Source organism: Epinephelus moara, chromosome 18 (genome assembly GCF_006386435.1).
Source record: "Epinephelus moara isolate mb chromosome 18, YSFRI_EMoa_1.0, whole genome shotgun sequence".
Classification (NCBI taxonomy): Eukaryota; Metazoa; Chordata; class Actinopteri; order Perciformes; family Serranidae; genus Epinephelus; species Epinephelus moara.
This window is the reverse complement of record NC_065523.1, coordinates 40,736,370-40,761,604: the sequence shown is the minus strand read 5'-3', so window position 1 is coordinate 40,761,604 and position 25,235 is coordinate 40,736,370. Positions and strand designations below refer to the sequence as shown.

At 43.3% G+C, this 25,235-nt stretch overlaps 1 long non-coding RNA gene across 1 annotated transcript; it reads left to right on the top strand.

Annotated features, from left to right (window-relative positions):
* Positions 1-16,553: 16,553 nt before the first annotated feature.
* Positions 16,554-24,826, top strand: LOC126405980 (uncharacterized). Its single transcript, XR_007571622.1, has 2 exons — positions 16,554-16,743; positions 16,888-24,826. It is a non-coding gene; the product is annotated as an uncharacterized LOC126405980 (long non-coding RNA).
* The last annotated feature ends 409 nt before the right edge of the window (positions 24,827-25,235 follow it).

Here is a 25,235-nt window from a genome sequence, read left to right as displayed (position 1 = left end):
TGACAGGGAGGGGAAGACAGGGAGAGGTGGGGGAGGAAGGGGGGGGGGGGGGGGGGGTGAGTGTGTCCCCATGGCAACTGTGTGTTTTTGTTAGCGCTCGTGAGTCAGACAAGCAGTGACTCACAGTCAGGAGGAAACACACACACACACAGTCACATTCATACTCACACTCCCACTCACTCAAAGGGAAGCCAAATAAGGACAGCTACACCAACATGCACGGAGAGGGAGAGCGCGAGGGCAGAAAAAAGAAAAGAGAGGGGGAACGAGTTGGGCGTTTGGTGCTCACCCCGACAAAATCAAGAAACAAAAAGTAAAGTTGCAAGTAAGAAAGATGAAAAGAGCAAAGACAAAGAGCTGGGACGGGGGCGTGCACGCGCCAAAATGGAGGGAAGCCGAAGCACCAGAGGAGCACGAGTGCGGGCACAAACCCCAAGAGTACCCTTCACATGGGTGGGGGGAGCGGAAACACACACACAGACACACCCAGTTTGTGCACACCTTGGCTTAACTTGCTAAACCACCCATTTATTGTCTGACGCCTACACATTTAGGAAGGCCACCTGGTTGAGCACAACATTGTTTGAGTTTGTTGAGTCTTTTTTGGTGACAAACAGAAGAAAGCGGAAAGTTTTTTTTGACGACAGAGCTGGTCACATAATGTTTTGAGAAAATAAATAATTTGATTGTTCTTATGTTCGTCATTTCTGTCCCTTATGACTGACGGGTTTATTTTCCCATGACCTGTAGTTTCAGTGGAGAAGTCCTTTAGGTGGTGGGGATGACTAACTTTATTTACACTGAGGAGTCTGCAGATTTATGTTTGGGTAGGCCGTGATTTACTCACAGTTACAGACCATGGCTCATCCCACGCTGACTATGTGTCTTGGCTTCTGTTGACCCTGACAGAGTGGCAGAAAATAGACCACCGTGCGGACCCCTTAATCTCCCTGCTGAGATGGATCTGGGGTGTTTTTTTTTTTTTTACAGAATCATAAAAGTTGATATACTGCACATTCTCACTGCTCCACTTCACAGAGCTGACTACTAACTTCCACTCAGCGGCTTTATGACTCTTTCTCTTTCCACCTTTTTTTTCTTGTCTTCTGCATTCAGTTCCATTTCGTGAGCTTTAAAGCTCCACTGTGTAGGGTTTAGGGATATACTGGCAGAAATGGAATATAATATGATAAGTATGTTTTCTTTGGCGTATAATCACCTGAAATTATGAACTGTTGTGTCTCCTTACCTTAGAATGAGCAGTTTACATCTGTATAGGTGTAACCACTCTAGTATTTGCTGCGCTGTGTTGATATGAAGAGGCCCAGACCGTGGATATCTTTGGAGGCGATCTCAGTTTATTCCTGACAACTGACAGCAAGAGGCAAAATCCATCAATTACAACCATATAACTCGAGCCCCTCTCCCATGGAGTACAACAGCAAAAGGGCGGCCATGTTACATATTACACAATACGTTTAGGCTGAAAAATGAACTTGTAAACATAGCTTAACAGCGCTAAAACACGGACGTTACTACGAGAGCAATGTCGTTCACCTCTCCCATGGAGTAAAAAAAAGGGGAGAGGTAAGGCGGGAGACACGCCTTCATAGGTGAGGTACCCCCAAAGGAGCAAATGTTCCACATATTGACTATGGAGGCCTAAGCATGTCAGGTAATAGCAACTGAAACTAATTTTGTGTAATTATAATACCTGATATTACAAATGTACATTTGACTTTGTTACACATATTACTGCTGTATAATTATTTATGGAGATCACCATGTTCACCACCATGTTTCTACAGTAGCCCAGCACAGACAAACCTAACACTAGCTCCAGATAGGTTCATTTGCATTTTCGTTTTTTAACATTTCGCGTCAGCCACCGTAGTTAGCTGAGCAGCATCAGAAAAAAACAGATATGTAACATGAAACTGCTTTATTTAGTGTTTTTACTGGTTTAAATTACCAGGATATTTTGCTTTGAAGAGGAGGAGACCTTTGCGGATAACTTGGCTCCCTGTGAAAACCTCCTGTATGTATGGATCTTGAGATATCAGAGAAAAACGGTGAGCACACATTAGCATGTGGTGAGCCAGCCGTCCATCACCGACATGCCAAACAGCGTAGGAAAAACGTTGATTTGTTTTGTAAAACTGCTTTATTCAGCGTTTTAGCTGATTTAAATCATCTGGTCTGTTTGTTCTGGAGAGAAAGGGACCTTTGCGGATAATTTGGCTCCCTGTGAAAACCTCCTGTACGTTTGAATCTTAAGTTATCAGAGAAAAAAAAGGTGAGCACAAATTAGCATGTGGCGAGTGAGGAGAAATGTGATTTGTTATGTGAAACTGCTTTAATCAGTGTTTTTGCTGGCTTAAACACCTGGGTCTCATTTAAAAATCCAGGATCCATACCAAAAATTGAAGTACAGACAAAAGCCCAAAAATGGCGTGCGCCCAAAAATATTCGACAATTCCTACAATCAGGCTTCCACCTCACCATCTGCGTCACCAATTTCCTGTCTCTAAAATGTTTCTAAGCATGGTTTAAAGTTTCTCCCATCTAGTGTTTTTATAGATCACAACTATTCCATGGGAAGTGGCTTACGCCTCTTTCAGGCCTAATTTTGTGCAATGTTTATTAGTGAGACCCCTGGTCTGTTTGTTTTGGGGAGGAGGAGACCTCTGCGGATAATTTGGCGTCTAGTAAAAACCTCTTAAACAATGAACACTGAGGGAATTCTAACCAGGAGAAGTTTCAGCTGGTTGCAATCTGCAATCCTCATCCTACTTAATCCCCCTTTAGCTACCGCATTGCACCTTCAAAGGGTTTTCCGGGGGGGGGGCTATGTCTCCTATGGGAAGATATGGCTTTGGTACTGCAACAGTAAATAATGACTTCATTAAGGTGCATGATTATTTGCAAACACTGCATAGAGTAATATTTATAAAGTACAGTAATATACATAATCGCCAATATCTACAGTATAACATAGACTCCTTTAAAATCTGAAACAAATGAAATATGTCTCACTTTCTTTGTGTGCAACTTTACCCTACTTTCAGTCTCTCTGTTTAACTCTCCAATGTTCAAAAGTTCAGCTGAAAACAGCCAATCAGAGGCCAGTGTTGATGATCCCTCTTGTCAGGTTTATCTGCGTAGAGATAACACACTAAAAGTATCACCTGTCCTCTAACGGCTGTGGGTTGTTTCATATTTTTTTTTCCTTCTGTTTTTTCACTCGGAGTTGAACAACAACACATGTGCAGGAGAGCCAAAGTACACACTGCAACTCTGAACAAAGCTCCAGATAAAAAACAAGATTCCTTTCTTGATAAAAATCAGTCTGTTTTTTTTCCCCCCTAGGCGTGTTTAAAGACAGATCCTCCTTCATCTGGGTTCATCCCCCACACAGCAGGTGAGCAGCAGGTGGAGAAAGCAGTGGCACAGAGGTTGGAGGTTTTATGGGGAGGGGAGAATGAGGAGGGGTCAAAGGTCACTGCTAAGTGGGCAGGCCAGCTGGGAAAGAGCGTTGGAGGCTGATGTTGGAGCCGGGAAGCTAACGAGGGAGGGCGGAATGTGGTGCGGAGCTGTAAAGGGTACAGGAATTGGGGAGAGTGTGTGCGCCTGTTAACACACAAGTGATTAATGAGACGGAGGAAGTCACCCGGCCGTGTGTCACTCCACATGATGTCAGCGGTTGAACAGAGGAACAGAAACACCATATGGCCACAGATAGGCTTCCTCTCTCGTTGACCACCACAAACAAAGAAAATTGCTGTCTTACATGTACAGTGTACTACTTTTAATCACTTCCTCAAACGCAAAAAGACAAACGTAACCACTCGCCAGTTGCACAACTACATTTCATTCTAAATTATTTTTTACTGACAAACACTTCTTCTTTGTGATTCTCTTTTTACAGCCGCAGTGCCATTAACATCTTTGCTACCAGCATTTAATTCACAGTTATTACTGCGGTTGCTGTTCCAATCTTTATTCTCCCACCAACACAGAAAGCTCATAAATACAGATCCTTAAAAAGTGTTAAAAGGCACTGAATTCATAAATCTAAAAATAAGGCCTTAATTGGTGTTAAAATGCCTTAAATCAATCTTTCAAAGGTCTTAAAAATGCTAAGATGTGGGGTTTTTGTGACTTTGCCTCCTGAAATATTAAAATAATTGTTAATAATTTTTAAAAACTAATTGACTGAATGCCTCTGCATTAACGTCACTGCATCAGGATGGCAAAATCAACACCATTTTGTTTCTGGACAGGATGCTCAAAGCAGAGAACCCACTGTCTGATAGCTCTGCTGTACCATTCATAAAATGGAGAATTGCAAATTCAATGAAAACTGGCAATTAAACCAAGATTTAGCAGCATTGCTGAACCTGCTACAAGGCAATACATTCAAAGCTCGATGTATTTTATGCAAAAAAAAGTTTATCAAACGAACAGTGGAATCCCACATGCAGAGTAAGAAACACAAAATCGGCGAGAAAACCCACCAACAAACACCAGATATTTCCTGGTTCTGTCCTGCCCTTGTCTCTGCCATGCCTCCAATCCCATCTCCAATCAGCGTCATGCATGGGTCTGATTTTGAAGGCTCACTTCCGATCCAGCACAGCCATGTGTAATACTGCACCTAACTCACCACCCACACACGACCAATTCATTCGGCAACCCGACCCAACTTGTCGACACAAGATCTGCAGCTTGACCCTAAACCACAAATCCTGTAATTACCATATACTGTTCAAATAAATTGGTGGGCAGAGTGGTCATGTCAGGACATTTCATGCATGTGAAACTAAAGGAATATATTTTGAAATGAAGGTCATTCAGGAAACACAATTTTTTGCATATCTCCACAGTTGATGTGCCTATTAGTAATGTACCTACTTGAAAATTAAGTATTTTTATTCTCATGTTATTAATTCTCTATATATTTATCATCCAACATCCACAATCCAACCCGTGTGTTGATCTTTTTCACCCAGAAACAAAATGAAGACAAAATACCAAATGCAAATCACCTTTGTTGCGGGTCAAGGCCAGGTACCTTCGGGTACCCAACCTGATGCACGACTCTCTCATACGATAACATTCGGGTGTGTGCCTACATGGAAGCAGAGGTACTGTGTATCTACAAAACAACAATCATACAAGTCAAATGAGAAAGTTTTTAAACCAGCCACCATGTTGAAAACAGTCGCCTGAAGTACAAAGCACCGCCCACGAGCCAGACCAGCTTTCTCATTTTACAGCTAAACAGTCCACTGAAATGTTTCTGAGAACATCGGAGGTGAGTAAAAGGCAATGCAGTGACAGAGCAATGATTCATATTTAATCAGCGCTGCCTAGTTTGACTGCAGTTCATGAGCTGTGACTGACATGACTGACAGCTGCTTTAGAGACTCCTCGCCTCTGATTGGTTGCTTTCATTCAAGTGCAGCAAGGCCTTGAGAAGCGATTCAAGGGGACAGAGGAATATGATTTTTTTCCACAAATTATCTGTCTCATTTAGTGCTGCGTAAATATAGTGACAGTTTCAGCAAATATGACAGTTATTTTTATTAAAGTAACCAACTGTAGGAACCCTGTAAATAGAAGGAGCTGTGATGATACTCTGGCACATGTGTTTTTAATCTTTCCATCTCTCTTCTTGATTTGCTCCCTCACTCACTCGCTGCCGTGCTGTGAGCCGACTTCACGAAAATCCACCTCTGTTTCCTCTGTGTTTGTGTGTCCTGAGAACTCATCTGTTCACCGGGTTTCACTGCCAGCCAAGACCCTGATAGCTGGACCACGCTTCATCTGGCCAGCTGGCTGGCTGGGTGGTCAGCTGGTTAGTCAACAGACTGGTTGGCTGGATGTCTGATTGGCTGGCATGATGGAAGGATGGATGGATGGATGGATGTCTATGTCAGCAGAAATGCCAAGCAGCCTTGAGGGACTGGAAGGAGATGCCGCTATCAGAGAGGGGAGCGATACAGGGAGGAGGTGTGTGCAGAGAAGGGAGTTGAAGTAGCAGGAAAAAACAAAAGTTAAGGAGTCACATCATGTGGAAGAGTTAGGAGTCGTGCAAGATAATGAAGTGGCGTTGAGAGCTGGACATGGACAAGTGAGAGGGGCAGCAGTCCAGCGAATGAAGGGAGTGAGGACAGAAAGAAAAGCGAGTGAGGAGGGGGGTTGTAAAGGTGGTCTTGGCTGGATATTTTTAGCATAGAGTGGGAGAGGGCGGTATCTTCTCAAGGGGTTTTTCCAGAGGAGTATATTTAGAGCTGGGATGTGTAAAAAAGACAGAGAGGGGAGAACAGGAGGGATGTGCACTGTACACTAATGTCAGTCTGATGTAAGAGTGTGCAATAGGACCACACACATTCCTTTTATTCTCTCTGTGGCACGGCCCTCGCTATATCTGCCTCTTACTCATTCACCTGTTGACTTACCCGACCCTATACAAAGTACACATACAGTATGCATATCACCTCACTCCCTCATACATATTTATTCATCATAAAACCAACTGACGCTGGTGTTTTTCGCCCTTCGAAGCCTCTCAAAACATACAGTACGCACACATTCTTGACCCAGTTTTGAAGCAGGGGAGCAGCTTCTCGACAGTGAACGCCCTGCAGACAGGTCGAACATTAAAAGCGGCCGGTGCCCAACAGCTTTTCAGCACATCAACTAACACCAGGCATTCCAGACACCACAAATCAGACAGAGATTTTCCAGCTAATGTGGTACAAAGTTGAAGCGAGCGAGAGACACACAGCTGAAAAAGCAATGCTAATAATAATGAGGGAAATGAGAGAGAACAGAGAGAAGGAGAGAGCAGTGTGGTCTCCATATAGCTCGCTAAGGATAATAGCATGCACGCTGGCTGGGGCAGACACAGAGAGAGAAAGAGGGGAGAGCAAGCGCAAGAGCCGCAGTGACGCCATTGTGGTTCCGCAGCACTTCCTGTCTACCGCCACAGTGTTTGTGTGTCTTGTCGCCACAGCAACTGCCAACACATAAATACCAGAGAGGTAGGGGAGAGAGAGAGAGACAGCATAGGAAAGAGAAAATAAAAGCAGACCAGTCAGAGTCAAGTGGATCCTTTCGGAGCCTCCTTGCTGGCCGGTTTGAGCTCGGTTTAGATGTGCTGGACTTAATGACCGAGTTCTGGACTGGTTTCCAGTGACATGGTCCAGCATGGATGATGTAGAAGAGTTATGACCTCAAATGTCCCGGGAGTGGGTCAAGGGTGGATGGGGGGAAAAAGAGGCCGGGAATGAGGGGGAAAGTGCCCGAGGCTGTTAATTCAGGGTGGAGCTGAGGAGGAGGAGGAGGAGGAGGAGGAGGAGGAGGAGGAGGAGAGGGATGAAGGATTGACAGGTTGAGTCGGGAGGCCATCTGGTTCAGTCCTCTCCAGAAACCCTACACAATACTGCTACCAGCATCAATACCCCTGCTCAAGATACTCAGAAACTATTTATATACAGTTGCAGAAGTAAAACCGGAGATTACCAAATCCCCCAAAATGCATTGCGTCATTATGTCTTACAGTAAGCTACACATCCATAAAATAAATGTAGCTACTATCTGGTCTGAGAAACCCATCTGTTGAGTCTTTCTGTAGAGAGACAAAGTGAAACCGAGCTTCTCGGTTCTGATCCAGAAGTATTCAAAATCCCAAAACCTGAGGATACCCCAAACAGTAGTGCTTCCCTCCCTGGTGCCAGCTGGTGCAGGGTAAACCACAGTAAACAAAAAGAAAAAAATCAAAGCTCCAGGGCACACCAGGACAGAGAGAGAGCGCAGTGAGTCACACCCTGAAACCACGCCACTGGAGGGGAAAAAAGCTGGCGCCACAATCTGCAACAGAAGGCTGAAACGCTAACAAAATGCCTGTAGCTATCTGAAAACATCAGATTTCAGGATTATTCTAGCACTTTATGTCTACAAGAGAGGAAACATTACATTGACAAACTCACTGAACGTCCACAAGTAAAAATTCTTTGACACTTACAACTATTTCATCGAATCACCAGGTATGATCATCAATTACCTAACCAAGATCAAAACCAGGCTTTACACAGCTTCGTTAGCTTCAACCTCTATGATTGGTCTGGCCAAATTAGCAATATGCTTACTGCACGTATAGGGAGTGTCAGGATCCCATGGTGGTCCCACACTGTCTCGTTGATGCCTACATCTAATTGCTTAAAAGCTCAGTTTTTTGGTTTGGCAGCTTAGATATGGAGCGTTGTTTTTTTTTACCATGTTGGTAGTTCATCCCACCACACAGCAGCCTTTAGGTATTTTATGTTGTTTTCTGGGAGACGTAAATGAAAAGGATGCACCATCTACCAAGTGGTACACTGACCTCATCAACTACCACCACACCACTGGATATGATGCAACAGATGGTTTGAAACATTTCTTCACGTTTCAACACTGTAGTTAACGTGTGGTTAGGTTTAGGACACAACCCACTTGGTTATGTTTGGGAAAAGATAATGTGTTTGGCTTGAAATACCTGGTTTTGGTAGCACTGTCCAGGTGCCAGGTGGGAAATACAGCAATGTCTCGGTAAAAAAACAACCGTTTTTCATAGCGCTGTTCCTGGTAGAAATACAACAATGGGATGCTGAGAAACAACATTTGATGGATGAAAAGCCGCTGGAAACACAGCAGGGGGCGGCCACAAAACATCCACGTTGGGTGGGAAGCCGGTTTTGTTGGTCTTGAACCGTAATCTGTAGTGATCTGCAGCTCAGCAGGCAACTCGCACAGATGACAAGCCATCCACCATCGCTGCTTCCTCCCACTGACAAAGCTTATACACTACTTATTATACAATATGTCACTTTAGGAACATGGATATGATACATATGAAATGTGACGTATTAATGGTTTGTAGAAACGTCCAATGCCAATATTTTCTTAGCCAGGCTACCAGATCAGATCTATCATTACACAAATAGCATAAAACCCAACTTTAGAACATTGCCTTTCTCAACAGTATGTCATGCAGTGTACTCTGTATGTCTAGATAAGGATTGTATTATTGTTTAAAACAACCGTTTTTAGCTGCCTCTAATGAACACCATTGCCCATGAACCCAGCACCATCATGGGTTAAACATCACAGCTCAACAAAAGAGGCAAGTCCACGGGCAAGGAGATGGGTCGTGACTAATTCAGCCAGGTCTGTAATAACAGCTGGACAGAGATGCTTTTAGACAGAAGATTACAGGCAAAAACTTGGAACACATCTATAGAAAGTAGCAGTGATAGATAACTAAGTATGGACATTGCCACACTGGCAAATTTTTATGACCTGCAGTTGTTTCGTATGCTAACAAATGAATCGTCTTTTAACTTCACAAAGGTTTAAACTTCTTATAGCAAGTGCTGTAATACCATTTCATTGTAGAATATGGAAAGCAAACCCTGGGAACACGCTACAAGTTGGGGAAGCTAGTGGAACAGAGGCTAGCTTGGAGGTGATGTCAGGACTTTGTATCTCTATTTAACAGTCTCTTCTATTGAGTTGCATTAAAAAAAATAAATACTGGTATAAAATGAGACAATCCACGCTTAGTAAATATTATATACACACATACATACCACTAAAGAGAAACTATCTTTGTCCAATAGGCAGAAAGCCTGTAGTTTTTGTTTTCTATTTTTTAGCTAGATTCAAAAAGTAGGTCAATATTTGGACTTATCTTATTATCTGCATGTGGTGTAAGTGGACTGGATTGTGTTGGGTAGTGATTTAAATTTGTAAAAAAATTGCAGGGGTTGAAGACATGAACATGTCCCGCTCTGCTTGCCTGTAAGAACTTTTTGTCAAAGTGTCCTTGGGCGAGGTATTTGTGGGGCTTTGCAGTGATCAGGAGCAAACTTTTCTGTGTGAATGTGTGGCTGCAGCTCTCCCTCTCCCTAAAGAAGCCGTTGCTGTTAATAAAATGCATTCTTATAGCCAACAGTGTCTGGTTAAATAAGTTTAATGTTGATACCTCACAGATCAGCTGGCACAGATTGCAGCCTTTTCTCTCATTCTCCCGCATTTCTTTCTCTCTCCAAACCATTTTCCACTGCTTGTTGCATAATTGGATCTGACTCACCATGACAACCAAATGGAAGTTGATTTTTCTTTTTTTTTTAGGCCCAAACCCAGTGGCCCAGATTAGAGTCGCTTACTGTTGTCTGACTCACTGTCTATGATGGTCACTCAGTCAAATGTCCTGTGTGACCCACTGACGCACACACATCTCCACATGTACACAGTACAGACATACATATGTACTGAAATACAGGCACAGTTTCGAAACACGTATGCATTAGTATAGACACACACATACACTGCAGGTCTGTTCTTTGACCTCACCAGAGCAGAACATACTATGGAGCATATTTCTCAATGAACCATTAACTAACGATGATACAATTCAACCATGACTTCACAAATTCACCCCCTGTGGTTTACGATCTATAGTTCACAGTGTTGCAATGAATGACTTGTGTATTTCACAGATGCATACTGTACACACAACTACACACATATTGCTATGGATACACCTGCCCCTTATCTTTTGAAAATGGGCACATCAGTTGAAACACAGGCACACACACTGGGTGGGAACATTTACAACCAGGCTTACATGTCACAGGGATATAGAATGAGAGTCAAACGGACATTCAAATTAGCGTGGTAGGATGGTTACATCGGCAGCCATTTTCATTGTATGTGTGCCATTGAAACCATTGTAGCAGGCTAACTACTGTATAAACAAACAGACTTGTGGCAAGTTGAAAATTAGAAATCCGTTAAAATATTTTCCTGTTTCTTTTGCTGCCATTTATTGCATGTATGTTGAAATATCAAACGAGTGAGAGCTGCTCCTCAGAGTACAGTTGACAGGCGGAGACTAAAGGATAAACAGCGGCTGGAAATTAGCACCAGCCCCCAAATGTAAGTGGCTGCTAGATTTGCTTCACTCACCAGCCACAAAAACAATGGTAATCTGTTGATTGGCTGGTAGATATTGGAATCCACCAGCCACAGTGGCAGATGGACAAAGATGTCCACTTTCAAACCTGGTGCAGATTATCGTAATCTGCATCTAACTCTGTGAATTAAGGTGTTTTGACCAAACCAGAGTTGGTGAGTGCTGGACCAGTCACTAACTAACTAGATGACTATTAAGACTAATTAATGCTGTTCACAATATGAGCAAGACAACAATAGGTAAGTCATTTTCAGTGGAAGCCGGTGGCATGAAACTACAAACTATTGCCTGACAGACACTGCAGACAGGCGTAACACGCTACAAATCAAAGTTGAGCTGGCCTCAACTGTGTTCAACACTCGAATGACGGGGTGAAGCATCAACCAAATTATATGGACCCTTTTAGGGCCAACTTCATGATGACATAGTTTTATTAGCTGGAGGCAAAATACGACTCATAGGAGGCTACATAGGAGTCTTAAAATGTCGTCTTGTTGTGTTATTGGAAGCCAGAATAGAAGGAGTCATGGCTCAAAACCTAAATTTTATCACATACCAGCTGCCACTGCCTGTCAACAAAAACAAAGACAACTGTGGTTAAATGTGATAAGATGAAAGGAGTGGACGGAAGCGACCATCAAAAAAGCTGCAGTGCACACTTCATATCAGGTTAGGGAAAAGGTATTTCCTGTTGTAGGGATGAATAACGTTTTGTGTATTAAGGGTTATCATGTCCACATAATCTGAAATTGGGGAGGTATTAGGAGGAATATTGGATTTCTCTGTAACGCTAACTTTTTAGCGCATTAGCTAACATTAGCTTTGATAGCAAAACAAACTGGAAGAAACCGTTTTAGTGTCTTCCTCCTTTGTAAAATTGGCATAGTAATCAGCCACAAAGCTTCCTGTGACATCATCCATCCACTGAGTGAGAGCATACGGGTCGGCCAGTCCGGCCCTGTTGGTCAGTGTTTATTTTTTCACGTAAAACTCGCGGTCCCGGAGAGTGAGTGACCTGACATGGTGCGTTCGTAAAGTCAGCCTGATGCTCTACGCTAAAAGGAGAGACCTGTTGGTCAAAGAAACATTATGTTTCTACATGAATTGATGAATGGTGAAGTTAATCACACATTCACTCTACTTGGCGCTCTGCTGCTCCGTCTCGTCAGACAGAGTGCCTAGAGTAGGCTATGCTCTGCCACTCCAAGAGTGTGGCGCTCTGGATAACCGAACGGTACATTCAGGCAGTGCAGTCCAGTTTATGGCACTCGAAATGAGTTGAACACACCACTCGCATCATCTTCCTCCACTGTCTAAAACATGCCAACAGAACTTGTTAATTAGTGCTAGCTAACGTCTGTGGAGAATTGTTTTGCCTCCAGCTAAGCCCTGCCCACCCAAACATCATACAGGGTCTATATTTTTGTTTCTAGCTGTTGTACTGTGTTATTTATTTTAGTTAGCTGATGCTATGCTAGCTTTATGTGCATTGCGGTGCACACGGGGATGCAAAGGGGTGTCAAATATGATGTTAACATTGGACTCAGACATTGATTAAAAGCACTGATATTTTTTGACCAAATTGGCCTACAAACTTTAGATGATGTTCAAATGGGGCGCTTTGTGGCAAGTAGCAGACACACACTAGCCTGTGACAACAAAAGTACATTAACAAGCGCTTAAGCAACACTTCAAGAGCGACTCAGCGATAATGTAGCTGGCCATGCTGTTATAGTGTGAACAGCATGAGAGTGTTGGTGAGTGTTATTTTGGTTTTCTTGAGTTTAAATGAAGTGTTTTACGATGAAATAAGCCAATTAAGCTTTAAAAGAAAAAACAGGGGTAAGAACAGACCAAAACTGAGTTCTTAAAGTAGTGAGTGTCACACACTTTACAGCCCTGCTGCCATGTGTTGTCACCGTAGCAACTAACAGTAATGGCCATTTTGTGTTGTACTTGTCAAATGACAATGGCAAACAGTCCAGTGTCCGTTCTACTCTCATTCTCCCTCTGTGACATATCACTACACTTTCCATAGAGCTGATGATGTTTTATAGAACCATAAAGACGAGAGTATGGCCTCGGGGCAACAAGAAGCACAGAACTCCCTTTCAGCACCATTTTCCAAATACCACTACCCGCACTGCCAGCAGGAATGATTGCAGAACATTGCGCACCAGAGTTTGCCCTCAATAAACTGGCATCGGTGGAAAAATAGCAAGATATGGCCTCCTTTCATACCGAGTTTATTTGGATCATATTTCGCCCAGGCTGAAAGATCTGGTATTGGTCGGAACTGAAAGTTGTCTCTGGATTTCTTGTGATGAGTATCATTTGAGAGCATCTTTCTTTCAGAACTGTATCTCAGTCATTACAGTACTGGTGTTGCGTGCGGTGATACTAATTGTCACCTCTGTGAGGCAAAATAAGAGAGGAGTGCGCACGACACGCATCAAGGTTTAGACCACGGAATGGAGATGGAAACTTTTTTTTTTTTACCAGAGACGAATTTATCACAGGCGACCCACTTAACGCTGTCTGAAGACTTTTCAACTATTGAGTCTCACATTGACCTTTTACATGATATGAACAGATAGTCAGTGGTCATGCAGTGATACAGACACACATATAGACATAAAGAGAAAAAAGACAAGGAGGAAGAGTTGGAAATTTATGAAGCTCTGCTCCACTCCATCATAGCCAAGTTCACTCTCGCCACATGTAATCCTTGCAAACTAACAATCAAAAAGTTATTATACTTCATTCAACTCCGGCTGTTCTGTAAGTTGTAAATCCCCTCTGAAGACAACATAGAAACTGAGGTCCATAAACAAAACATTATCCCATCCGAAGATAAACGATGTGTCGCGGTCATGTGTCTTACTGGCATAGTCATTTCACTAAGCCTGAGTGTATGTGTTGCTAGGAGACACATAAGTGTGTATGTGTGTGTGGAATGTGTGACGTCCGCTCTCACACAGGGGCGTGGTTGTCTGTGCGGGACTTTGCCGCTCAGACACACACACACACACCCAAAGGCTTCAGGGGAAGAAGGGGAAGTCATAAAGCCTCTAATAGCCCCTCTCTGAAGCTCGTGTTACTGTCTCTCTGTGGGGAAGGGGAGTGTGTGTAGGTGGGAGGTGGGGGGGGGTCCTTTGCTTGACAGGTGCAGATCAAACCAAGCTTGGACACAAACACCTCTCATAATACAACAGTTGAACCCAAATCTAAAGTTGCAAAGACAGTAATGCATGTGATGTTCACTACAAGTGGGTGATTTCTGTCACTACTGATGCATCACTGATGATTTATAAATATTTATCAGTAAAATGCAGGGGAGATGGCTTTCTCCTGCTATGACTCGGACGTTAAGGTCATGCTAACTGGTGCACTTAAATTTACACTTTTAAGCACATCTGTTGACTCATGCCCAAGGGCGTAGGTTTCGTTTCAACTTTGAATGAGGACACATATGAAAGAGGGGGTTGGCGGTCAACTAACAGAAACATTTTGCATTAAACACTTAATTTGCTGCAATCTGGTGAATTTATGCACCAATGTGTGCTTTTTTTCTGCATCAATTTATGGTGTTAATGTCTTTTTGTAAAAGTTTTGTTAAAGTCTACTACTTTTTGTTTTTTGTGGGGACAAACGCACATGTTCCAAATACTGAGGAGGATGTCTGAGAATCTACACCTACGCTCACACCCATAGAGACGATTTCCATTTTAAAATAGTCTCTAGCTTTGAGTGATCTGGAAAAATCAACCTTGCTTCATCTCTTTTTCATATCTCTCAACATAAAAAAAGAAGCTTAAAGTTTCCCCAAAACAAGAGACAAGAGCACTTCACAACAACGTCACAGTAATGATTCAGAACTGATGAGGTAATGACTTCAACAGACACTATTTCGGCATGGACGCACTATTATGTAAGGTCAAATCATCAGCCTTTTACTGAAAGTGTGATTCAGAGCAACAGCTTTAAAATAACAATCAACTCTATCGCCCAAGTTTGTGTACACATACAAGGAACTTGACTCAGTTTTTATGTATTTGTTTTGCATTGCCCTCGATGTACTCACACAGAAACAGACATAACAGCTCCGACAACAAAGCTGGAGTGTGAGAGTATGAGAGTATGAGTATGAGAAAGAATAGGTGTTTATATAAATATAACATAAATATGAGTTAACATTAGCAATGACCAACAATAGAATATGTCTACATAAAAGTACAAATATTGCAAAGAAATAAATACTGAGTGGATAAATATAGGCTGTATGAGTGTGTGCAGTGCATGTGTACTGTATATGCAGCATGTTGGATTTATATTCACAGTGAAAGATGATGTGTACAGTGAAATTATAATCTATGATGCTTTTAGGTTCTGTGCTCCGGACTCGTGGAACAACCTACAATGCACTTTACACTCAATATTGATTTCCTGATAAAACTGGAACATTTTAGAAATATGTTCATGAATCTAAAGCTCGGTCTATCGTCTCACCATGTTGAGTTTCACATGCTTCCATCAGGCCAGAGGTTTTGCCTGCCTAAATGTAGCACTAAGCGTTACACATCGTCCTTTGTCCCGTCTGCTATTGCTTATCTTAACCATTGGTGACCACTAATTGTCCATGATTTATCCCTGACAGAGTGCGATACTGGATTCTGTGTGTTATGTATTGTGCTGTCGGTTTTGTTTTACTTATGGCTACTGTCTGTGTCCCAAATTGCCCCTCTGGGAAATTAAAGTTTTACCTTACCTTAATGTTCAAATATGCTCAAAATCTGACTTAATATGACTTTAACCTAAACACGTCACGCATCTTAATGCTCATCTTTATATTATAGTTTGTATGACTTTTACCTTGGTTTCATTCTTACTTTGGGCCCTTGGTGATCATTTTCTCTAGTGAACTGTTTGAAAAGTGTTTCATGTTTTTATCACGAATCATTTTCCTGCGAATACACTCATCCACATGATGCACACACACATGCATATTCTTGTTTGAGAACTTCACAAACATCCCGAAACAAGCTTGCAACATAGCACTGAGAGCCTTTTCTGACATCTGAACAGCTGCTTGATTTAACAGTGTCTTGTTCACTCTGATTACTGTCATTCGAAGAGATAAATGATCACTATCTGCAAATTTCATCTCGCTACAGATTATCGTCAACATACAAGATGGTGTAACAAACATCTCAGTGTGTTTGTCCACTGAAACACTGCACATTCAGCCTGGTCTTCCTGCCTGCTATTGACTCAAACAGCCTTTGCTCATTTATTAGCAGCTGTGCAGCCAATTATCTCCCTGCCCCCTTTCCTGTGTTCTAGCAGCAGCCACGGCCATGCACAGGCGAGGAGAGGAGCAGAGAGGGAGGAGAGGAGAGGGGAGGAAGGGGAGGGCTCCTCTCCTCTGACATCGTCATAAAGGAATCCCCTGCACTGGGTTGGGCCCGCCCACTCTCTTACTCTCACCCTGTCTGGCTCCCAGACACACTCGCGTTCACACACACTCCTGTCTGCACAGTCGAAGGAGAAACAGACCCACGAGACGAGACGAAGAGTGGGAGACACAGACAAACACTGAGAGAGATAGAGGGAGGAGGAGGGGGGGGGACGACAACTGTGAAGTTCAACTTCAGGAGTGTGACACTGGAGGGCATGAGGAGAGTGAGACAGAGGAAAGGAGTAAAAACTTGTTGTCTCAGGTAGGTGCAGCATCGCGTTTGACTCTTCTCAGATTGTTGCTTTTGTTTTATTTCTTTATGACTTTATGACCCAGCAGATCTGTATGCTTTTCTTTGACTTTTTTTTTGCTTGTTTTTTTGTCTTGAACCGCTGGTCTTCCACAGAGAGGCACTTCACACTCACTTCACAGCAATTCCTGCAACCTGTTGATCAGGACAGACATTCACACGGAGCGACAGTAAAGTGTGCCTGCTGTTCAAATGTACTGTAATATTGGCACTGGAATATTGCCCTGATCTGTGGTCTGCCACTGTGGACCGGCTCTATTACAAAGGTCAGACGTAAATAGTTCCTTTGAATGAGATGGCTTAATTTCTGTCTTTCTGTCTGCTTGTATGTCTGTCAGTCTGTCTGCTTATATGTTTGTCTGTGTGTCTGTTTGATTTAGGGATTATATTTCCAACCGTTTGAATGACTTGCCACATGATTAGTTTGCCTCTACCTGTTTGTCTGCCTTCCTTTACAACTGTCTGCTCACAGTACGTCATCCGTCTACCACATGCGTGTCATCTATCTGTCTTCACGTCCATCAGTCTGTGTGCCTCTCGGCGGGGCGTCGTTGGCAGCAAAGAGTGAGAACAGAGGTCATAAAAAGTTTCAAGAAAAGCAGCCGAGAGTTGTAATGGTAGTGGCGAAGCGAGGGCCGGAGCCGCTCAAACATTCCTCTCATTGTTCAGAGGCCCTGTAAGTCTGTGAGCTCCCAAACCTCCATGAAAGGAAGGGAATCCAGCAGCTACTGTAGCTAATAGTCTCAGCTATAGCTCAGGGCTGGCGGTCTCTGTCTTCCTGTCCGCCGTCCTGTCTAGTGCTCCTCTGGGAGTGTTGGTATAGAAGAAATTTGGCAGTGGAGGGCGAAAATGGAGCTGAAGGAGATTAAAGCTGAAGCGCAGAAGAAAGGAGTTAATGTAGTTCAGCAGAAGGATCTGTTGCTTTGCTCTGCTCTGACTTTAGGTAACCTCTACGCCGAAAGACACGGGGAAGAGGAGAGAGGTAGGAGTTATTCTGCCTTTTAAAGCGAGGAATCATTAGATTGTAAAGCCTGTGAGGGAAAGCTAAAGGGATGAATGGATGGAGGAAAGAGGGGACAGAGGGAGCTTGAGCAGGAGAGAAGGTGGGGATCCAGGACTGCCTTGGCTTTGGTGGTGTGGCTGGGTGGGTGGGTGTGCCCAGCAGCAATTCGTAGGAATGGGCCCAGGCTCAGGAAACCGTGGCGTAGTGGAATAAAAGTGTGTGTGTGTGTGTAGTTTCTGCATCCATTTGTGCATGTGTGGTTCAGTTGCAGCAGGGCGGCTGTACACTAAGTACAGGGCTGGTGGTGGTAAGGGTGTTTGGCAACGAATCAGGCTGAGGATAGGGTTACACGCATTGGGCTACAGGGAGCGGACCACGGGCTTGGGCTGGGCTGAGGCTAGCTTTACAGCCCGAAGAGACTTTGAGCTCTTCTCTCTTTTTTTTTTTTTTTTTTTTTTTTTTTTTTTTAAATCTGGAGCTGGAAATACTTTTTTTTATTCTCAGACTAATGTCCCACATGTGGTGCGTTCCATTGATTCCAGGCCAGCCAATGAACGTCCCCCTCTTTTGATTCAGGAAAACTGCAACAGAGAGGGCCCATAGTAGAGCGCGAGTCCTTGTTTGAATGTCACTGAATGTCACGGCCTCAGCAATAATTACGCCCTCACACGCAACATGAAACAAATACAATCTTGCTCACATGCGCACACACAACCCAGACGCACAGTCTGTCTGGTAGCAAGAGGGCCAGGGTGTGGTGCCGCTGTACTGTAAGGTGTGTGAGTTCAAAGATCTAGGTTTAAGTCGCTGAGATGTGTTCTGTGTTGTCACTGTTGGTGTTAGCCTGAAGTAGCATCATTGCTCAGATTAAACACTGAAAACACTGTCTTGAAAACAGTTTCAGACATGTGCTCATCTCGTCTCCTTTCTGAACTCAGCTGATCTGGTTAATAGTTACATTTCTTCCTCCGCTCTCATCAGTGTGTGTGTGTGTTTAAGAGGTGTAATTGACACGACAGCAATTATAAAAAGCAAATGTGCCTTATTTACACTTAAGAGGGGAATTCAGACATTATTGTAACCCTTGTGCCCCAGTGTTGACATAACGTCTTGAGACTTAGATAGATTGATTTCACATGAGGCTGGGGCTGGAAACAAACTGCCCTCTGTGAAATTCTCTGATGCAATGGAAAGATACAAAAGTTGTGTAGGCTTTGGTTTGATTCCTAATTATTAATAAAGTGCACAATAGCAGAGTGCAGCTGGCCCGTGGGTCACCCCGCTCAGTTTGCTCTGTGAAGTGTTTCACAGCCCGGAGGTGTGAATGATGTCAGACTGGTATGTATTTGTACTATTTCTGGTTATGAGACAGGGCGAGAACCCGGCTAACGCACATGCCATGTTTGCCCGGCAGCCCACTGACATAACTGTGTTTGTTTATTGATAGTGAGCATATGTGCGGAGAGGCAGATTGCGTCTTGCCTGTGAGCATGTGTGCATTTCTTAGTGCATCTGTGAGTGTGTGTGTGTGTGTGTGTGTGTGTGTGTGTGTGTGCGCAAGGGCATAGGGAGAGAGAAGATATGTGTTGAAGCAACAAGGGGTTGAGATCCAGCTGTCTCAACAGAGGCTTTTCCACTTAACTGTGTGCCCTTGTGTAAACGGCAATGTCAATTCTGGACTGTGGCTGAAGGGGAGAGACAGTTTGAGAAAACAGCCAGTGGCCACGTCTACACTCGGGGCCTCCATATGTCGTGTGCGCGAATATAAACTCAGCAGAACACACACAAAGCGTAAAAGTGTACACCCTAAAACCTTCAAAGCACCCACACACAAGGCTGCAAGCCACGAAGACGCTCTCTAAAAACATTTTGACTCTACTGGGGCACATCTGCTGCCGATCGTCACCCGGTGACACTAATTTTCCTATTCTATGCCTCCATCAGGATGCAACACGTTGGCACAATTACGAGCTGCCAATAAGTCGCAGCCCACATGGTAGAACCTTATCATTATTCCTAACCATAATAAACATCCAATTTGAGAAAAGTGTAACAACAGGATCGCTTGGCTCCGCCGCAGCACCCAAAAAACACGACAGGCCAAATGCAAAAGTGAGACGTGTTGGGATCCTCACAGCGAGTGTTTGAGGTGAGGTGTTGGACAGCGTGCGTCAACCAGAATGCCGTCATTACAGGGGAAGGGAAGGAATGAGCTCATAGACATTAACGGCTGCGGGTTCGACGGGGGGAACGCGGAGGGGAAGAGAAACCGATGGAAAAGATGAAAAGGCAGAGAAAATAACACACGAGACGCGCCACTGCCAGATGAAAGGATGGCGGGATACAGGGTTTTAGCTTGATGGAGGAGAGGAGTTAAAAAGGAGTTAGCGCACTGTCTTTGATGGGTGCCAGGACCTTAAATGACCTTCTCTCTTGAGACAGCACGTTTTATTGTGAACATGTGGAGGCCGGCCGAGGGATATAAAGCACATCTCATAAAATAAAACTGAATTTAAGGAGACGCTCACAACTTAAGTGTTCAGAGATTCACTTTTAGGTAGTTTTCCTTGAATTGAGTGACAAAAACACCTAAAACTGAATGCTTCATGTTGTGTAATCTGTGAGACGGTGTGAAAGGCAGCCATTCACAAAGACAGAGAGCAGACAGAGAAAGAAACATCGGTTTTCTAATTTCTTCCCTGCAGCAACAAAATCACAGTGTGTCCTGAGTGGTTATAATTTGGTGTTATTGGTTGATCTGACCACAGTCTGACAGAAAGAACATTGGCCTGGAGGGAACGAGAAAATATCTGCACATCAAACAGAGTTTTCATTCTGCACCAACCAAGTTCTAGGTTGGCCGCTCAGAGATTGGAATACAACCTCTCTGAGTGGTATTTAAAACATTCAGCTTCCTTAAAGATGCTTTTGTACTATTTTCGGAAAGCTCTTTCCAAACTCTCGGACCTGGCTGCAGCAGACTTGTGACAACAGTGATACAGTGGTAGTGACAGGGCCCAAGTTCACTGTGTCCCTGGCACAGCTCAGCAGCAGGCCCGCAGTGACAACAGGCAGCCGGCTAAAACTTATTTAGAGTCTGGAGTTCCCCAAAAGTGTCCCACTGACTCATACCTTGTACATGGTGGAATATTCATGCAGCTGAAAATAAAGAGACTTGAAGTGGACGGCAAATTGCACTCAGTGTGGATCTGGAGCTTAGGGAATGACACTCGATTATGTAAATATGTCCTGTCCAGACAGGTAAAAATCACCAAAAAGGAATTCAGAGTAATAGTTGCTGCTGCAGGGGTGATGAGTGCACATGCTTGTTGATATCAGGTCTCATTTGACAGGCACTAATAAGAAGCAGTAACATATAAATACAGTATCAGCTTTCTTTACTCGACATGGAATTTCCTCATAATTTCTGAGGAGATTTTTGCAGCAGCGGCAGAGGAAACACGGCCCACTGCTCTCCTGCCCTTTTTTTTCTTTTAATTTCCCCACACAAGGGGCACAGATAAAGGGGTAGAGCAGAGCGGGGCAAACGTCTTTAAAGGGAGTGCCACTTGACTGGCCACTTCCTTCTAACCTAATTCTCCATTCTGTCATTGAAAAGCTATTTTTATAAGAGGCCACGGGAAGTCTGGGAGTTGCGAGAACCACGTACATACAGTGCACACAGGGCTGAGAAAGCGCAGTGACTACGACCTGTGAATGACAAAGACATAGCACATCAGACTACTGTGATAATTCTTTCACACAGAGGTATAGATGAGGGATAGAGCATCTTACGTGAGAGATGACAATGATGGAGGAGGTTTATTATTGTGTGTACTATTTGTATTTGCATGCTTTCAAGTCCCTCACTCATCACAAACTGTCTAGTCGTCTCTGTTGGCCAGGGGAATTCCTGGCAGAGTGATTTTTGAGACTACAGGACTGAATCACATTGCCAGGGATTTCCAATGGCTGACATGAAGAAAGCAACCTCTCTCGAGCACACACACACACACACACTAATTTGCTAACTCACACACAGTCACTCCCATGTTACTGATTTGCATATGCTGTCACGAACAGATGCTCGACCTGGCTGTGCGGCGGCAGGACTTAACCCACATGTGAACAGTGAGTGTCCGCCATGTTCACAGTGGTTAAGTTCTGCCGCCACAGGGCTGCAGCCGGCAGCGGGAGAGTAAAGGTCAGGGAGGGGCTGCACTGCATCAAACCATTGCTCTTCACATCAACACCAGACCTCAGATGAGCATGACAGCATCTCCTGCAAAAAGCTGCTCACACATGGTTGAGCTACGGCCATTTTATATCCTCTAGAGACCCCAGATATGAAACTCCTTAGATTTAAAGCGTCTCTATCCACCTGTTTTAATGATATTTTCAATTTAAAGGTCCAGTGTGTAGGATTTAGGGAAATATATTAGCAGAAATTGAATGCAATATAAGTATAAGTATGTTTTCTTTAGTGTACAATCATCTGAAAATAAGAAGCATTGTGTATTTGTTACCCTAGAATGAGCCGTTTATCTCTACATAGGTAGCAGGTCCTCGTTCACAGAGATCACCATGTTGCACTGCCATGTTTCTACAGTAGCCCAGAATGGACAAACCAAACACTGGCTCTAGATAGGGACATTTATGTTTTCATATCAGCTATCATAGTTAGCAGCTCGTCCATGACGAGTGTTGGAAAAACAGAGATCTTTTAACATGAAACTGCTTTATTCAGTGTTTTTATCGGTTTAAATCACTGATTCTGGTTGTTTTGGAGATAAAGAGATCTTTGCGGATAATTCAGCTCATGGTAAAAACCTCCTGAACGTCTGGATCTTAAGTTATCAGAGAATAAAGGTAAGCACACATGAGCAGGTGCTGGGCTAGTGGCCCATCTCTGACAAGCCAAACTGTGTCAGAGAAACACTGATTTCTAACGTGCAACTGCTTTATTCAGTGATTTTACCGGTTTAAATCACCTTATCTGTTTGTTGTGAAGAGAAAGAGACCTCTGTGGATAATTCGGCTCATGTTAAAAACCTCCTGGACGTCTGCATCTGAAGTTATCAGAGAAAATAGGCGAGCACACATTAGCAGGTGCGAAGCTAACAGTCTGCAACGAGCCAGATTGCATGAGAGAAACACAGATTTGTAAAGTGAAACTACTTTACCAGTTTTAATCACACACTCCGTCTGTTTTGGAGAGGAGCAGACCTCCCAGTAAAAACCTCCTGAACAATGAACACTGAAGGAAATCTAACCGAGAGAAGTTCCAGCTGGTTGCAATCTGCGATCCTCACCACAAGACACCACTAACCCCCCTTAAATCCCCTTAAATCTCAAACACTGCTCCTTTAAATGAAGACGCTGTAACCTCCCTCAAAATTGTACATGAAACAAACATAAATGGCATATTTCCATCATAGTTAAATCATCATCTGCACTGGTTTAAGGTCTGGTTTATCTCATTGTATCCTCAGCTCTGCAGCAGTTTAATGGTACCTGACTGGAGAATTAGGGCCGACAGCTGTTGGATGGAGATGTGCATAAATTTGCATTTTCTTTCGCAGCTTGCCGGGAAATTCGCTTTTAAGATTTGTGCTAAATTTGGATGGAAACTTGATTACACAGTATAGTGTATCTCGTTGCCAGGTGACATGTGAAAACTGCTCATCACACACTTCCCCCTTTAAAACTGTCGATAAAGAGGCAAAAAACGCGCCGCTCCTCATTCGCTAGGTTTGACTCAAAGAGTCTGGTTTTACGGGCCCACCAAAGTCAATCTCACACGTAATCACCTCTGCCATGACAGCGTGTGTGTTGAGGGTTCGACAGCGTGTGCATGTGGTCCACAGATGATTCACTATTGTGTTGTGAAAGTGTAAAAAAAAGGCGATGCACTGTGGCTGAAAGGGGTTTATGGGAGCTGGTATCATTGCCCAGAAGCTGCTGGTAATAATAACTGGTAATGTGTTGAATTAGCTAAAATTGTGGGGCTTCAGTGTGTCAGTGTCTGCTAAATGTCAGCTGTCTCATTAGTGTCGAAGAAGGCTCCTGTTCCTGTAGGGCGAGCAACATGTCATCCTATGTCGTCGTTTGTATCACTGGCTGCCAGGGTCTCTCAGAGTATGTGTGTGTGTGTGTGTGTGTGTGTGTTTAACTTTGTGTTTGCGTTCATATTTTGTTTACACTTCCACCTGTTGATGTCTGCATGAGCATCAGTGTCTGTCTGGCTTTTCTGTGTGTGTGTGCGTGTGTGTGTGTTTGTGTGTAGTCACCTGTGTCTATCCTCCCTCGCCCCATGCTGGGTCGGTCTCCTGTGCCTGCTGTGCTGATAATCAGTGTGTGACGTCGGCTGGCTCAGTTCAGCAGGAACAGGGGACTGGTCTCCTTTCCACACACACAAACACACTGCTCACTTTAATGCCACCGTAATAACTGCAGCCTGAGATATCATTTTAATGTCTCGATGCATACATGCATGTTTAAGTGACTGTGTATTATGGTGTATTATTTTGGGTGATGTTAACCATTTATTTGTCTCACTGAGCTCTCAGCTGCAATATGTTTTTGTCAGCAGATGTACACACTCACATTCTGTAATGAAACACTTTGCTCGGACTTATGCCTGATCTCTTATTGCATTTACAGACCATTAAAATCTTTAATTTACATGCAACCATATAAGCCACTTAAGTCAGAAATCAATGTGAAAATAAGAAAAAGATAGGCTTTGAAATGCATAGCTTGCCTGTAATAAAATATATTTTATGAGGTCTACTGCGATGTTTGTTTCAGTGTTGTTGTATGTGTTGCTTTAAAGACAAAATTGCCTTGTAATGTTTCATTGTCTGTTGTTGGTACCATGTTTGTAAAAAAAATAAAATAAAATACAAGAGGGGCTAATTTGCAGTTTTTTCCTATGTGCCTTTGCTTTTCGAACCATAATGTATAAAATGTGATGGCTGTGTGTGGTTTAATTAAATTTATTAAAATTCTTTAAAAAGAATAAAATAAAAAGCAGTCTGTCTTGTGTTTTTTTCCAACTGTGCCTACAACTATAGAATAAATCTTACATAAAAACACAATATACAGGCTATATTTATAAACCCTTCTTACGGGTTATCTTTCTATATCTTTATCACCTTTTTTCTTGTTCCAGATTAAGAACAAAACATCAAATTCTGTTTCTCTATTCTAAACAAAGCAGAGTTCACACTGACAGACAGTAGTGTAAAGTGCTGACTTATGTCTTTGGTTTCGATGAAAGTCTGCATGCCCTCATGGCACCTAGCTGCCTGTCCCCGACCTAATTTTACTGGAGCAAAAATCTATTATCTGATCTGTTGCTTTAGCTTTGTCTCGGTACAATTATGCAACATTAACTTTTTATCTCTTTTAATCTCTGCACACTCCAACACCTTAACCA